Genomic DNA, 14,504 nt, shown 5'->3' with positions numbered 1-14,504 from the left:
GTTCTCAATTCTGTTCCACTGATCTATATATCTTTCATTGTGCCAGTATCAGGCTGTTTTGACCAATGTAGCCATGCAGTAAAATTTTAAATTAGGAAGTGGGAGGCCTCCAACTTTGTTTTTCTTAAGCAGTGCTTTGCTTATCCAAGGAGTCTTTCTTTACCATATAAAGTTTGTAATCATTTTTTCTATATCTTTAAAGAATGTTGTTGGAATCTGGATTGGGATTGCGTTATATCTGTAGATTGAATTCTTATCTACTACTTCCATGAGTGTTGATTGTGATTTTGCTGAAGATTATTCAACAATGGTTTCAGCAGTACATCGACAAGGAGATGACAGAAATTCAAGCCAGATTCAGAAAAGGACATGGAACGAGGACTATCAATGCTGACGTTAGATGGATCTTGGCTGAAAACAGAGAATATTAGAAAGATGTTTGCTTGTGATTTATTAACTATGCAAAGGTATTTGACTGTGTGGATCATGACAAATTATGGATAACATTGCAAAGAATGGGAATTCCAGAACACTTAATTGTGCTCATGTGGAACTTGTACGTAAACCAAGAAGCAGTCATTGAAACAGAATAAGGGGATACTGAGTGGGTTAAAATTGGGAAAGGTGTGCATTAGGGTTGTATCCTTTCACCATATTCAATCTTTATCCTGAGCACATAATCTGAGAAACTGGATTATACTAAGAAGAACCTGGCATCAAGTAATTTGCAGTAGACACAAGCTTGCTTCCTGGAAGTGAAGAAGTCTTGAAGCACTTACTGATGAAGGCCAAATACAGTCTTTAGTACAGATTACACCTCAATGTAAAGAAAGCAAAAATCCTCATGACTGGATCAATAAATAGCATCATAATAAAGGGACAAAAAGTTTGAAGCTGTTCAAAGACTTCATCCTTGGGGTACTACTGTAGTTTGACTCCAGATCACATGGTCATAACCTGACCCCCATGTAGCCTGGTGGTATACGCCCCGGAACAAATTCTGTAAACTTTCCTAGTTTACAATTGTGTAGGCATCCTTGATTCTGTAATCCTCCCTGGGACAGTGATGAACTGATCTGCCACCATTCATGATTCTGGGATGATTTCCTTTGTTTTCCATTATTTATAATTAACTGCATGGCTGTGAACTCATTGAACACCATCTTGGTATCATACTTGGTTTCTCTCATCTGGATGATTTGTCTTGGTCTTCTCTTTGCCCTGTTTAAGGCTTAATAAAGGGGTCTCTACAGAACATTTGAAATTGGAATCTTTTCCCACCTAGAACAACTATTTTCTTTTGTCTTTCTTAAAATTTAGCTTTCTTTTAGGTACTCATTTTATTTTATTTTTTTTTAATTTTGGGGGATGGGTGGGTGGGTAAGAATACAGAGTTAGGATTAGGACTATGGCTAGGTGTAAGCAAGGCCTAGGACTTCTGTTAGTATTAGGATTGTGATTAGGACTAGCGTTAGTGTTATGATTGTGGCTAGGACTAACTAGGGTTAGTGTTAGGGGTAGAGGTTGGGCTAGGGATAAGAGAAAGACTTGGTCTAATTTTTCAGGGCTACAGTTAGGTTTATTCTTTGTGGAATTCTACTTGATTTCCACTTCATTTGGACATTCAGTAACTACATTATTCCTTCTTTTGACTCTGAAGATTTTTTTTTCTTTTTCTGTTGTTACAAACCGGTATGTCTGCTTCCCTATTTTCAGTCTTGTGGGTTTGTTTTACTTTGAATCTGGGCTGAGTTCTACATGGTATTGTCATGTATGTTAGTCTCAGGTTGTTGTCTACTATTGTTGGTTCTCTGTCCAAAGAACTATCTTTAGTATTTTTTGTAAGATAGGTCTAGGTTTTACAAATTCTTTTTAATTTCTATTTCATTGATCTATGCATCTGTCATTGTACCAGTACTAGCCTGTTTTGACCACTGTAGCCATGTAGTAAAATTTTAAATCAAGGAGTGAGAGGCTTCCAACTTTGTTCTTCTGGGTCTCTTTCCTTTCCATATAATGTTTGTAAATGTTTCTTCCATGTCTTTAAAGAATGTTGTCGGAATCTGGATTGGGGATTTCATTACATGTGTAGATTGCTTTGTGTAGTATTGATATTTTCACAATGTCAGGAGCATGGTATAGTCTACCTTTTTTTTTTTTTTTTTTTCATGCTACAACAGATCATTTTATTTCTCAAGGGCTCATATTGCAAACATTAAGCCAAGCATGTGCTGTAATCATGTGGGCCCAAATTCACATATTTAGGAAAGGAAAAGCAGACTGTTATCCATATACTTGGATAATCACTAAAGGCTCATGTTAATCACATTGTGGTTTTAAATTTCTACAGCATAGAACTCAAACGTCACAGGTCTTTTAGATCCTTCTGGATGTCCCACAGAGTATCTGCGCTCTTCTTGAGTTGAGCAAACTCATTATCCTTCAGCTTCTGGTTGATAACACTGGTTAACCCTCGAGCATTCAGCATGCATGGAAGGCTCAGGAAGACTTCATTCTTAATGCCATACATCCCCTTCACCATTGTTGACACTGGATGAATCCTGCATAGATTTTTCAACATGGATTCGATCAAATCAGCCACACTTAATCCAATAGCTCAGTTGGTGTATCCTTTTAGCTTGATGACTTCATAGGCACTTTCAACCACCATTTTATGCACTTCCTTCCAATTTTCACTGTCATTGTCAGTCCCCATTTCTGGATTCAGTTCCTGAAGAGAAACCCCTGCCACGTTCACTCCGCTCCACACCACCACACTTGAATTGCCATGTTCTCCCAAAATCCATCCATGGCAGCTACTGGGATGAATGCCAAGGTTTTCAGCCATAAGGTAGCAAAATCTAGCAGAATCCAGGTTACAACCACTTCCAATTACACAGTGCTTGGGTAATCCACTTAGTTTCCAGGTAACATATGTAAGAATATCCACTGGGTTGGAAATCACAATTATGATGCAGTCAGGACTGTACTTGACGATCTGAGGAATAATAAATTTGAAGACATTCACATTCCTCTGTACCAGATTGAAACGACTCTCCCCCTCTTGCTGACGAACTCCAGCAGTTACCACCACAACCTTTGAATTGGCAGTCACAGAGTAATTTTTATCTGCTACAGTTTTAGGTGTCTGAAGAAATAAACTCCCATGCTGCAGATCCATCATTTCTCCTTTGAGTTTATCTTCTAAAACATCCACAAGGGCAAGTTCATCAGCCAGAGACTTTCCCAGAATGTTGATGGCACAAGCCATACCACCTTGTCCAACACCCACTACAGTGATCTTATTATTTGGAACTGATGCCTCTTCTTCTGCAACTGGTGCAATCAGTTTTTCCTTAAGAGTTGCCATTGTGTACAGTAGAAAGAAGTCGTTCAAGGCAGTAGCCGAAATTGTGCGAAGGAGACTAGGTTAGACGTGTTTCTAGTCTACCATTTTTGTAAGTCTCTTTTGGTTGTTTATAGTAGTGTTTTATAGTTTTCTTTGTATAGGTACTTTGTTTCTCTGGTCACATTTATTCCTCGATATTTCATCCTTTGGGTAGCTGTTGTAAATGGTATTGCTTTCCTAATGTCCTTTTCAATGCTGCCATTATTAGTATAGACGAATCCAACTGATTTTTGTATGTTGATCTTATACCCTGCCCCTTTGCTGAATCTTCCAATGAGTTCCAGTAGAATTTTTTGCTGAGTCTTTGGGGTTTTCTGTGTATAGGATCATATCATCTGCAAACAGAGAGAGCATTACTTCCTCTTTGCCAATTTGGATGCCTTCAATTTCCCCATCTAGCCTTATAGCTCTGGCTAAGACTTCCAACACAATATTGAATAGGAGTGGTGACAAAAGGCATTCTTGTCTGGTTCCTGTTCGCAGAAGGAAGGCTTTCAGTTTCTCTGCATTGAGAGTGATGTTGGCTGTTGGTTTTATACATATGCTCTTACTTATGTTGAGGAATTTCATTTCAATTCCTACTTTGTTGAGTGTTTTTATAAGGAATGGATGTTGGATTTTGTCAAATGCCTTTTCTGCATCAATTGATATGACCATGTGGGTCTTTTCCTTTTTAATTTTTTTATTTATATAGTGGATTACATTGACCATTTTTCTAATGTTGAGCAATCTTTGCATACTTGATATGAATCCCACTTGGTCATGATGTATTATTTTTTTGATGTGTTTTTGAATTCTGTTGGCTAGGATTTTGTTGAGAATTAATTTCTGTTTCAAAATGACCTAATTTTGCCATCAAATTGGATGGACTGTTTTGCTGGATATATGGTTGTTGGTTGGCAATTTGTTTCTTTCAGAGTTTGTTACATATATGTCATTCCATTATACTCTTGCCTGCACGGCTTCTTCTGAAAAATCAGAGCTTAGTCTTTGTACGTAATTTTTTCTTTGTTTGGATTTTTTTCCGAGCTGCTCCCAGGAATCTTTTCTTTTCTTTGGTTTTGGAAAGTTTGATTGTAATATGTATTGGTGATTTTCTCTTGGGGGTCTATCCTATTTGGATTTCATTCAACATCTTGAATGGGTATCTTGTTTTGCATTTAGGGAAGTTTTCTTACAACAACTCTTGGACAATGTGCTCTATGGATTTTTTGGTCTCTCCCTATTCTGGAATTCCAATTACATATAAGTTATTCATCTTGATAGTATCCCACATAAGTCTTAGGTCTTCTTTAGATTTTTTAAGTCTTTTTTTTTTTTTTTTCTGATTGTTCCTCTAGCAAATGAATTTTGAGAGATCTGTCTTCAAGCTCATTAATTCAGCCTTCCATTGATTCAATTCTGCTTCTTTGCTTTTTCAATGTACTAATTCTGAAGTCTTAGTATTAATCTTCTGGCTTTCTAATGCTGTTTTTGCATGATTTCCAATTTTTCATTGATTTTCTCATATCATTCATATAATGTTCATTTTATACTCAAGAAGTTCTTCTAAAGTGTATTGTGTGTGTGTTTCCCTTGCTTTCATTAATCTCTCTCTCTCTCAATTCATTAAAGGCACCTAAATAGCACTCTTTTAAATTCCTTATCAAAGAGTGATGCCATTTCTGGTATATTTTCTAACTCTGTGTTTTGGTCAGTTGTTTGAGGCACTCTGTCTTGTTTCTTTGTGTAAACTGAAATTATCTGCTTTCTCTGAGACATTGTGGTGCCGTATTTATATTTAATTAATAATTGTATATTGCTGTGTTCTCAAGCACTCACCTGTCTCCTGGCAGGTATGATAGACACTGTTAAGTATTAACAAAGTTCTCTGTTCACTGTTTGTATAGTGTAGCTCAGGGAAGATCACACACTTCCAGAAGCAGGGGCGCTATGCCAGATACCTGACCCCAAGCAGAGAAGAAGCTGAGCAGGAGGAGTTGCCACTGGCCACTGAACTGGTGATAGTGGAACTGGCCACACCCCCAGCTACCAAGAGGGCACAGGAACAAAGGAGAACTGCACAGCAACCTTTGCCTCCAACCTCAAGCTCTGTCCTGTGCCTGCAAGCCACTGTATCAGCAACTGCTTGCTCAAGATGGCCTTGCCATTCCGTGTCAGTTTATAGTCCGTCTGTTTTGCTTCTCTCTCATTGCTCCTGTTCAACTTCCTCTTCTAGTCAGCCCTCAATCCACCTCTTTGTCCATTCCTCTGAAGTTCAGGGATACAGGATCTCTTTGTCTGTTTCACTTGGTCTCCCATGTTTTTGTTACAGAGGGTCTGCTTAGTACATCAGCCTATTCCACCATCTTACCCTGGAAGTCCTGTTGTTAAGTGTTGTTGAATCAGTTCCAACTCATAGTGACCTGTATAGGATTTCCAAGCAGTGGTTAGTGAGTTTGAACCACAGTGGCGTCTTTCTCCTATTTGGTGCTTGCTTTCTTCTATAACTAATCTGCTATTTTTATTATCTCAAAACTAATTAGATTTAGGACACTCCTTACACTGGAGTCCTGGTATGGCACTGTAGGATAAAGCACTGGACCACAAGGGCAGAGGTTCAAACCCACTAGGTACTCCTCAGAAACCCTCAATGGCACATAACAACAACAATAATTATACTGATAAGACCTTGTTAACATAACAAAAGAAATCCTATTTCCAAGTGGGATTACATTTATGGGGCTAGGATTCCAACACTCCTAAACCTTCAGGGTGGTGATAGTGGTTGTGTGCAGTCCAGGCTGCAGAAAGCCTCATCTTTCTCCTGGGAAGTGCCTGGTAGATTTGAACTGCTAACCAGCTCATAATCTACTACGCTGCTACACACACTCCATACATCCATAACATGTGCTAAGAGCTTTACCTGCATTCTATTATTTAAATGCCACAACAATCCTTTGGGACAGTATTAGTATTAAAGGACTATATATGCACGTGGAGTCCTGGTGTGGCGCTGTGGGTTAATGCGCCAGACTGCAAAGTCGTTTGAATTGCAAAGTCGGTGGTTCAAGCTCACCAGCTGCTCCTTGGAAACCCTATACAGGGTCACTATGGGTCAGAATCGACTCGACGGCACTTGACAACAGCAACATATATGCACGTATTTGAACAGATGGTATCATGTATCTTATACTGAAAAGACACAGTATTCACTCCTTACACCCCTGTGACCCTATAGGCACAACAGAACGAAACTCTGCCTGGTCCTATACCATCCTCACAATTGTGACGCTTGAGCCCATTGCTGCTGCCACTGTGCCAGTCCATCTCGTTGTAGGTCTTCCTCTTTTTCATTGACCCTCCACTTAGCCAAACATAATGTCCTTCTCCAGGGACTGGTTCGGAAAATATGTCCAAAGTATAAGAGATGCAGTCTTGCCATTCTTGCTTCTAAGGAGCAGTTTGGCTATACTCCTTCCAACACAGATTTGTTTGTCCTTCTGGCACTGCATGGCACTTCCAACAGTCTTCTCTAACACCATAACTCAAATGCATCAATTCTTCTACAGTCTTCCTTATTCATTGCCCAACCTCCTCATACCTATGAAGCTATTGAAAATATCATGGCTTGGGTTAGACACACCTTAGTCCTGAAACTGATATCTTTGTTCTTGAACATTTTAAAGAAGTCTTCTGGATCTGATTTGCCTAATATAACATATCATGTGATTTCTTGACTGCTGTTTCCATGAGTATTGATTGTGGATTCAAGGAAAATTACATCTTTGACAACTTCGATCTTTTCTCCATTTATCATGATGTTATTTATTGTTTTCTTCACATTGAGGTACAATCTGTAATAAAGTATGTGGTCTTTGATATCCATCAGAAAATATTTTAAGTGTGGCACAGTCACTGGTTCAAACTCACCAGCCACTCCTTGGACACCCTACACAGGGTCACTATGAGTAGGAACTGACTCAATGGCACTTAACAATGCTTTGAGCAATCAAGGCTGTGCCATCTTCATGTCGCAGGTTTTTAATGAATCTTCTCCCAATCCTGATGCTACATTCTTCTTTATATAATCCAGTTTCTCTGATTATTTGCTCAGCATACAGGTTGAGTAAATATGGTGAAAGGATACAACCCTTTCCTGATTTTAAACTATTCCGTATCCCCTTGCTCTGTTCTAATGACTGCATCTTGGTCTATGTGCAGGTTCCTCATGAGCAAAATCAAGTGTTCTGGAATACTCATTCTTCGCAATTTTATCCATAGCTTGAAAGCTTTTGCATAATCAATAGAGCACACAGGTAAATATCTTTCTGGTATTCTCTGCTTTTGGCCAAGATCCAACTGACATCAGCAATGATATCTCCAGTTCCACGTCCTCTTCTAAATCCAGCTTGAGTTTCTGGCAGTAGCTTGTCGACGTAGTGTTGCAATTGTTTTTAATTATCCTCAGCAAAATTTTACTTGCATGTGATATTAATGATATTATTCGTTAGGTCACCTCTTTTTTAAACGGGCACAAATATGGATCTCTTCTAATCATTTGGCCAGGTAGCTGTCTTCCAAATTTCTTGGCATAGATGAGTGTGTGCCTCCAGTGCTGCATCAGTTTATGGAAAGATTTCAATTTGCATTTCGTCAATTCCTGGAGCCTTGTTTTTCGCCAATACCATCAGTGCGCCAGGACTCCTTCCTTCAGTTCTTGAAATGGTTGAACATTTACCATTTCTTTTTGGTACGTTGACATTGTGGCTACCTTCCACCTTCTTTTTTTTTTTTTTTTCTTTAAGTTTTTATTGTGGATTGAGTGAAAGTTTACAGGGCAGATCATCAGTTTTACATTCAATAAATCATACAACTTGTTTCATCACAATGATTACATTCCCCTCCATGTACCATCAGTTAACAGTATTTCTCTCAATTCACTTTAGCTCTTTAAAACAAAAACAAAAACAAAACACTCAGGCATATATAATAATTTATGCCACCCAAGGGCACATTCTGCAAGTCTGCCTCCTGGCCACCATCTCTTAGTCCCTCTCTTCCCATGAATCTAGAGTCCTAAGTAGTATTTGTAAATAGGATCACTGATGGCTGTGTAGGATAAGCACTGGACTGCTAACCACAAAGTCAGTGGTTTGAGCCCACCAGTCTCGGGAGAAAGATGAGGCTTTCTGCTTCTGTAAAGATATACAGCCTTGGAAACCCTATATAAGGTCGCTGAGTTGGAACCAACTAGATGATACTTAACAACAATATTTGTAAATACAAGCTTATTTTAGGCATATTTGATCTGAAAGAATCCTTTTTAATGTTGGTCATGGAACTCCACACATTCAGACATATTTCTTTTTAAAAGTTCCCATTTTCATAAGATAGGTTTTCTGAAAAGAGACGCAGATGTATATATATATTTTCTTTTGTGACTAGCTTCTTTCATTTAACATGTTGTAGCATGTATCAGTAGTTTATTCCTTTACATTGCTGAATAATATTCAATTATCTAGATATGTTGCTGCTTATTGTTAAGTGTCATTGAGTTGGTTCTGACTAGTAGAGACCCTGTATAGGGTTTCCAAGGAGCAGCTGGTGAGCTTGAACCATTGACCTTGCAGTTCAACAGTGTTTGCAGTCTGGGGCATTAACCCACAGCACCACACCAGGACTCTGTAGATAGATATATCACATTTAATTCATTCATTCATCAGTTGATGGACATTTGGCTTTTTTCTACATTTTGGATACTATAAATTATCATACTACAAATGTTTATGTTATTGTTGTTGGCGTGGAGGTTTTTGGATAGCAAATCTTTCTACACCTTTTTGGGGAAGCTATTTATACTGCCGGAGGAGTCCTGATGTGGTGCTGTGGGGTAATGCAAGGTGGGTTTGAACTGCAAGGTCAGCGGTTCAAATTCACCAGCCTCTCCTGGGAAACCCTCTTCAGAATTGACCCCGTAGCACTTTACAACAACACATTTATACTGCCAGTTTGTGTCCTTTCTCATGGTAGGTTTCTTCCCAACTGTGTAAAATCAGACTTTCTTTGATTTGACCCAAACTCACCTCATAAGCTTAAAGGGGAGTCTTCCTTTTGTCTCATTTGGAATTCATTGGTCTCTCCAGGATGCTCTTTGTGATGTTGTAGGTTTCCAAAGCATCCCCCTGAGCCTTTCTGATTGAAGAGCAGTTAATCTTTTGGATCAGGCCTCCTTCCTGCCGTATGGCAGGCCCTCCCCCTCCTGTGTCCTTAATCCTTTTCCACACGCTTCTCTAGCCCTTCCTCCAAGGCACTCCCCTTTATGAGGTAGGTCTTTCTGAAAGGGCAGTGACACAAACTCTCCCCAGGGTCTGGCTAATGGGGGTGATTGCCCTAACCCTGCACTCTGGGGGTTCCAACCCAACAACAGAGACCAGGTGGCTGGAAGAGGAGATGAGGAGGGGAGGAGGGCAGAGAAGCCGGAGGCTTTAGCAGCAGGAGGACAAAGATCGGTGTGCTCATGTACATTACAATTAGTGGCTAAGCTAAAAGTTCAACAGTTCCAAGGGAGAAAGATGTGGGAGTCTGTTTCTGTCAAGATTGTTGTTGTTGTTTAGTGCCTTCAAGTCAGTTCTGACTCCTAACAATCCTGTATAAGATTTCTGAGGCTGTACATCTTTGCCTTCAAGTTGGTTCTGACTCCTAACAACCCTGTATAGGGTTTCTGAGGCTGCACATCTTTGTTGAAGCAGAAAGCGCAGTCTTTCTCCCATGGAGCAACTGGTGGGCTCGAACTGCTGACCTGTAGTTCACAGTCCAGTACTTATTGTATAGAGCCAACATTGGAAACACTGTGGGACAGTTCTCTCTGTTCTATATGGGACTGCTATGAATTTTGGAGTTGACTCCAGGGCAGTTGGTAAATTGCTTAGATATGGCACCCACCCTCCCCTTCCTTTGAGTTTGTACTACCTTTACTTCCTGTTTCTTTGGACCCCAAGACTTCCCTTCATGTTTATTGTTGCTGTTGTTGTTGTTAAAGTGCTGTGGAGTCTGTTTCAGACTCATAGCGACCTGTATAGAGTTTCGGAGGAGTGGCTGGTGCATTTGAACTGCTTGCAGTCCAGTGCTTATCCTACAGTTCCACACTGGACTCATGTTTATTGTGTTGTTGTTCAGTGCCATCGAGTTGGTTCTGACTCTAAGTGACCCTGTAGAGGGTTTCCAAAGAGCAGCTGGTGGGTTTGAACCATCAACCTTGTGGTTAAAACTGAGCTTGTGGTCTACTGATTAATCTCCAGGGCCACACCATATTCAGTTTCTTGTTGTTGTTAAGTGCTGTCAAATTGATTCCGACCCATAGCGACCCTGTATAGGGTTTCTGAGGAGCAGCCGATGAGCTTGAATCGCCAGCCTTGCTGTTCTAACCGACTTTGCAATCCAGCGCATTAGCTCACAGTGCCACACCAATGCGATCCAAATATTCAATTTGGACCAACGTGTTTCCTTCTGGGGAGGGGTATGTGGGTCCACCATGTAATCCACTCAGCTCTGCATCTCACTCAAGGTTCTTATGTTGTTTAGTGCCATCAAGTCAGTTCTGACTCATAGTGGCCCTGTATAGGGTTTCTGAGGAGCAGCTGGTAGTTATCAGTCTTGTACTGATCTGCGCCACAATGCCAGATCAGGAAGTATCCTGCCACAGATGCCAGTTGTTTTGGTCAGATTGAGGAGACTGGTTCCTGGGCCCCAATCATTAATAGCTATGAATGTTCACTTGCCTACCTTTGTGGCCAGATAGCCCTGTGGACCTAACCTTCCAGTGTCTTGTGCCTTGAATATTATTGTTACAGGGGGTGCTAACCGCATTTCCACCCTTCAAGAGAGGGGTTTTGTCTTCAAGTGATTAAGAATAGTCAGTTGAGGCAGGGTTTTATAGGAAAGAGACTTGCAAGCAGAGACGGGGAGGACTTAATGCAACACTTAACCCAGGTCTCTTTGAAAAAAGGCTTTGCTGTTAAGTGCTGGCTGTCGAGTCAGTTCTGACTCATAGCAATCCTGTATAGCGTTTCCAAGGAGCAGCTGGTAAGTTTGAACCGCCAATCTTGGGATTCAAACCAACTTTGCGGTCAAGCACTTATCCTACAGCACCACACACAGGACTCCAGTTGAAAAACATTTTGGGTGGGGGAAAAGGCATCCTGTTTATTCATAAGGATAGGCAGGGATTTCGAGGAAAAGCCCTGTTTAGGTGAGGAGATGCTGACTGGGTACATGCACAGAATCTCTTCAAGATGGATTCCACTGCAAAGGCCTCTGGTGTGGTATAGTGGTATAAGTGCTCTCAAGTCAGTGCTAATTTCTTGTTGTTAAATGCCGTGGAGTCGGTTCCGATTCATAGCAACCTTGTGTAGGGTTTCCAAGGAGCAGCTGATGGGTTTGAACTGCCAACCTTGCGGTTCACAGTTCAGTGCTGATCCTACAGCGTCACACCAGAAGTCCAGTTCTGACTCTTGTTGTTGTTAAGTGCCATCGAGTTGGTTCCGACCCACAGCAACCCTGTATAGGGTTTCCAAGGAGCGGCTGATGAGCTTGAACTGCCAACCTCGCAGTTCAAACTGACTTTGCAGTCCAGTGCATTAACCCACAGTGGCACACTAGAAGCAGACAAAAATTACTATGGGATGTGATTCTCCAGCACTCTGGTTCTTCTCCACTCCCAAGAAAAGGTTGGTGGTTCAAACCTACCAGCTGCTCCTTGTAAACCCTATACAGGGTAACTATGAGTCAGAAGCAACTAGATGGTACTTTAAGGTGGATAAGATCAGTTCGACTGCACAAAAGAGTAAAATACAGAGGTCTTATAAGTGGTCTATAAATGGGCAAGGTTTCAGGATTAATGCTTTCATCCTTCAAGGTGCCCCCTAGACTGTCTCAGGGACAGATGAGGGCCTCATCTGGGCCCATCATAGCTGTGCAGGGGGCTTCTCCAGGGGGCTATGAAAAAGTTCTTAGAAATCATCTATCTCTGAGAATCTACTCAGTAAATATTTATTTACTGAACACCTACTTTATATGTCCCAGGCACTGGGGTACTGTAGAAAACCAAAGAGACCTTCTGTTCTTGAGACAAAGTCTTTGTTTACCTAATAACTCTTTCCAAGATGTCCCCTAGGTTCTCTGCCTTACTATTATCTGTTCAGGAACTACTGTGGAAATTTTGACTCAGAAAATCTAGCCAAGTGTTGTAAACCAGCTGTGACTCCTGAGTTGCAGACAACATTAAGGTCCACTCAAGGACAGTTTTACGAAGTGACTTATCAATTTATTCACTAAAGGACTGTCTGGGTTAGGCTTTAAAGCAAGAGTGAGGGTGAATGAAAATGGAGAAGATACGGGAGCAGGGGTGAGGGAATGAGTACTTTCATAAACACACACCAAGGACACCTTTCAAGGACTTCTCTTCCTGTCTGCTCCCTAGTTCTCCTATCAGTGAGTCAAAATGGAGTGGGCTGTGGGGAAGCCCCACAGAAACTGTTTTATGACTCTGGGCTGTTTTATGTCTCACTTTTCTATCTGAAACTGAAGTCTAGGCTTACATTTTAATGCAATTCCTTTGCATAAAGACATCTTTCTGAAATTGTGTTGGATCCTCCAAGTAGAACCCCACACATACCCACACAGTGAAGCCTGTGGCATTTTTCCAACTGCCACCTTTCATGAATGATGGAATTTCACAACCAGCTTATGAAAGAAAGTAAAGAGCATAGCCAAGGAATGAACTCTTAAAGGAACCTCACATAGATGTCATTTGACTTTTACCCTGGTTTCTCAAAGAGATTCTTGTCTTGGCAAAATAGGATAGAGCAAGGTGGGTAGCTTCCTATCCTGTAACACCTCTTATTTTTAAAATGGTGGCATGTTCAGACTTTTTTTTCCCAGCTTTTTAAAATTATGAATTGAGTAAAGGTTTGTAGAATAGATCATCAGTTTCACATTCAACAAATCACATATTTTACTTCATTACATGGTTTCAATTCCCTCCATGTCCCAACAGTTATCAGTATTTACCTGTATTCTCTTTAACTATTGCTTTCTGCCATGTTTCTCCCTCTAACTTCCCGCTTATATATTGTCTGACCTGTCTACCCTCTACCCTCTAGCCCCTGTAACCATCATAGATTGTTTTTTTAATCAAGAAACCTTTTTTTTTTTTTTTTACTTTTTGCAACTTTGGTCTCATATAATATTTGTCCTTTTGTGATAGACTATTTTTCACTTAGCATAATGTCTTCCAGGTTCAACCATGTTGTGGGTTGCACAGATTCATCACTATTCTTCAGTGTTTTCATAGTATTCCGTAGGGTGTGTGTCCAAACTTTGTTTAACCATTCTTCGGTTGATGGGCTGTCTCCATTTTTTGATATGTCTATTTCAGACAGTGTACTGAAGGAGCTTGTTTTCTTTTCTTTACTTTTTTTTTTTTAATTGTGAATTGAGTGAAAGTTTATATAGGAGAACATCAGTTGTACACTCATCGTTTCATTGCAATGATTACAATCTCCTCCGTGCATCATCATCCAACAGTATTTGCTTCGATTCCCTCTGTTTTGTTGTTGTTGTTGTTGTTGTTGTTGTTTGGGGGCGGTGATGTACACAAAAACATTCAGGAATATAAAATCATTTAAACAACCAAAGGGCACATTCTGCAAGCTTTCCTCCTGGCCTTTCTCTTTCCTTGAGTCTAGAGTCCTCAGCAGTTCTCTCTCTCCATGTCCTCATCTCTGCCTCCGTCTCTGATGTTGCTGCTTCCTTCCGAGGAGCCTGTTTTCTCATCCAGTCTGCTGTTTATGTCTCTTGACTGGTACATTTAATCCATTTACATTCAGTGTAATTATCGATAGGTCTGAATTGATTACTGTCATTTTTCTAGGCTCTCTTCTTGAAAGCTTGTAAGCTGGTCACTCATTGCCTTTATTGCCCACCCCCCATTTTGGGTAGCCAATGTCCAAGTTGCCCACCCCTGTCTACTCTGTGTATGGAAGGGGTGGGAATGATCCTCGCTATAAAGATTTGTCCTCTATTTTGAGCTACTGCATCCATAGGTGTAGGTCAA

At 40.5% G+C, this 14,504-nt stretch overlaps 1 pseudogene; it reads right to left on the bottom strand.

The window, feature by feature from the left end:
- Window positions 1-2,365: 2,365 nt before the first annotated feature.
- Window positions 2,366-3,370, bottom strand: LOC102841164 (annotated as a pseudogene).
- Between the last annotated feature and the right edge of the window lie 11,134 nt (window positions 3,371-14,504).

This window comes from Chrysochloris asiatica, unplaced genomic scaffold (assembly GCF_000296735.1).
Source record: "Chrysochloris asiatica unplaced genomic scaffold, ChrAsi1.0 scaffold00231, whole genome shotgun sequence".
Classification (NCBI taxonomy): domain Eukaryota; kingdom Metazoa; phylum Chordata; class Mammalia; order Afrosoricida; family Chrysochloridae; genus Chrysochloris; species Chrysochloris asiatica.
Note: the sequence above shows the minus strand (reverse complement) of the source record. Positions and strands in the feature narration are given on the sequence as shown.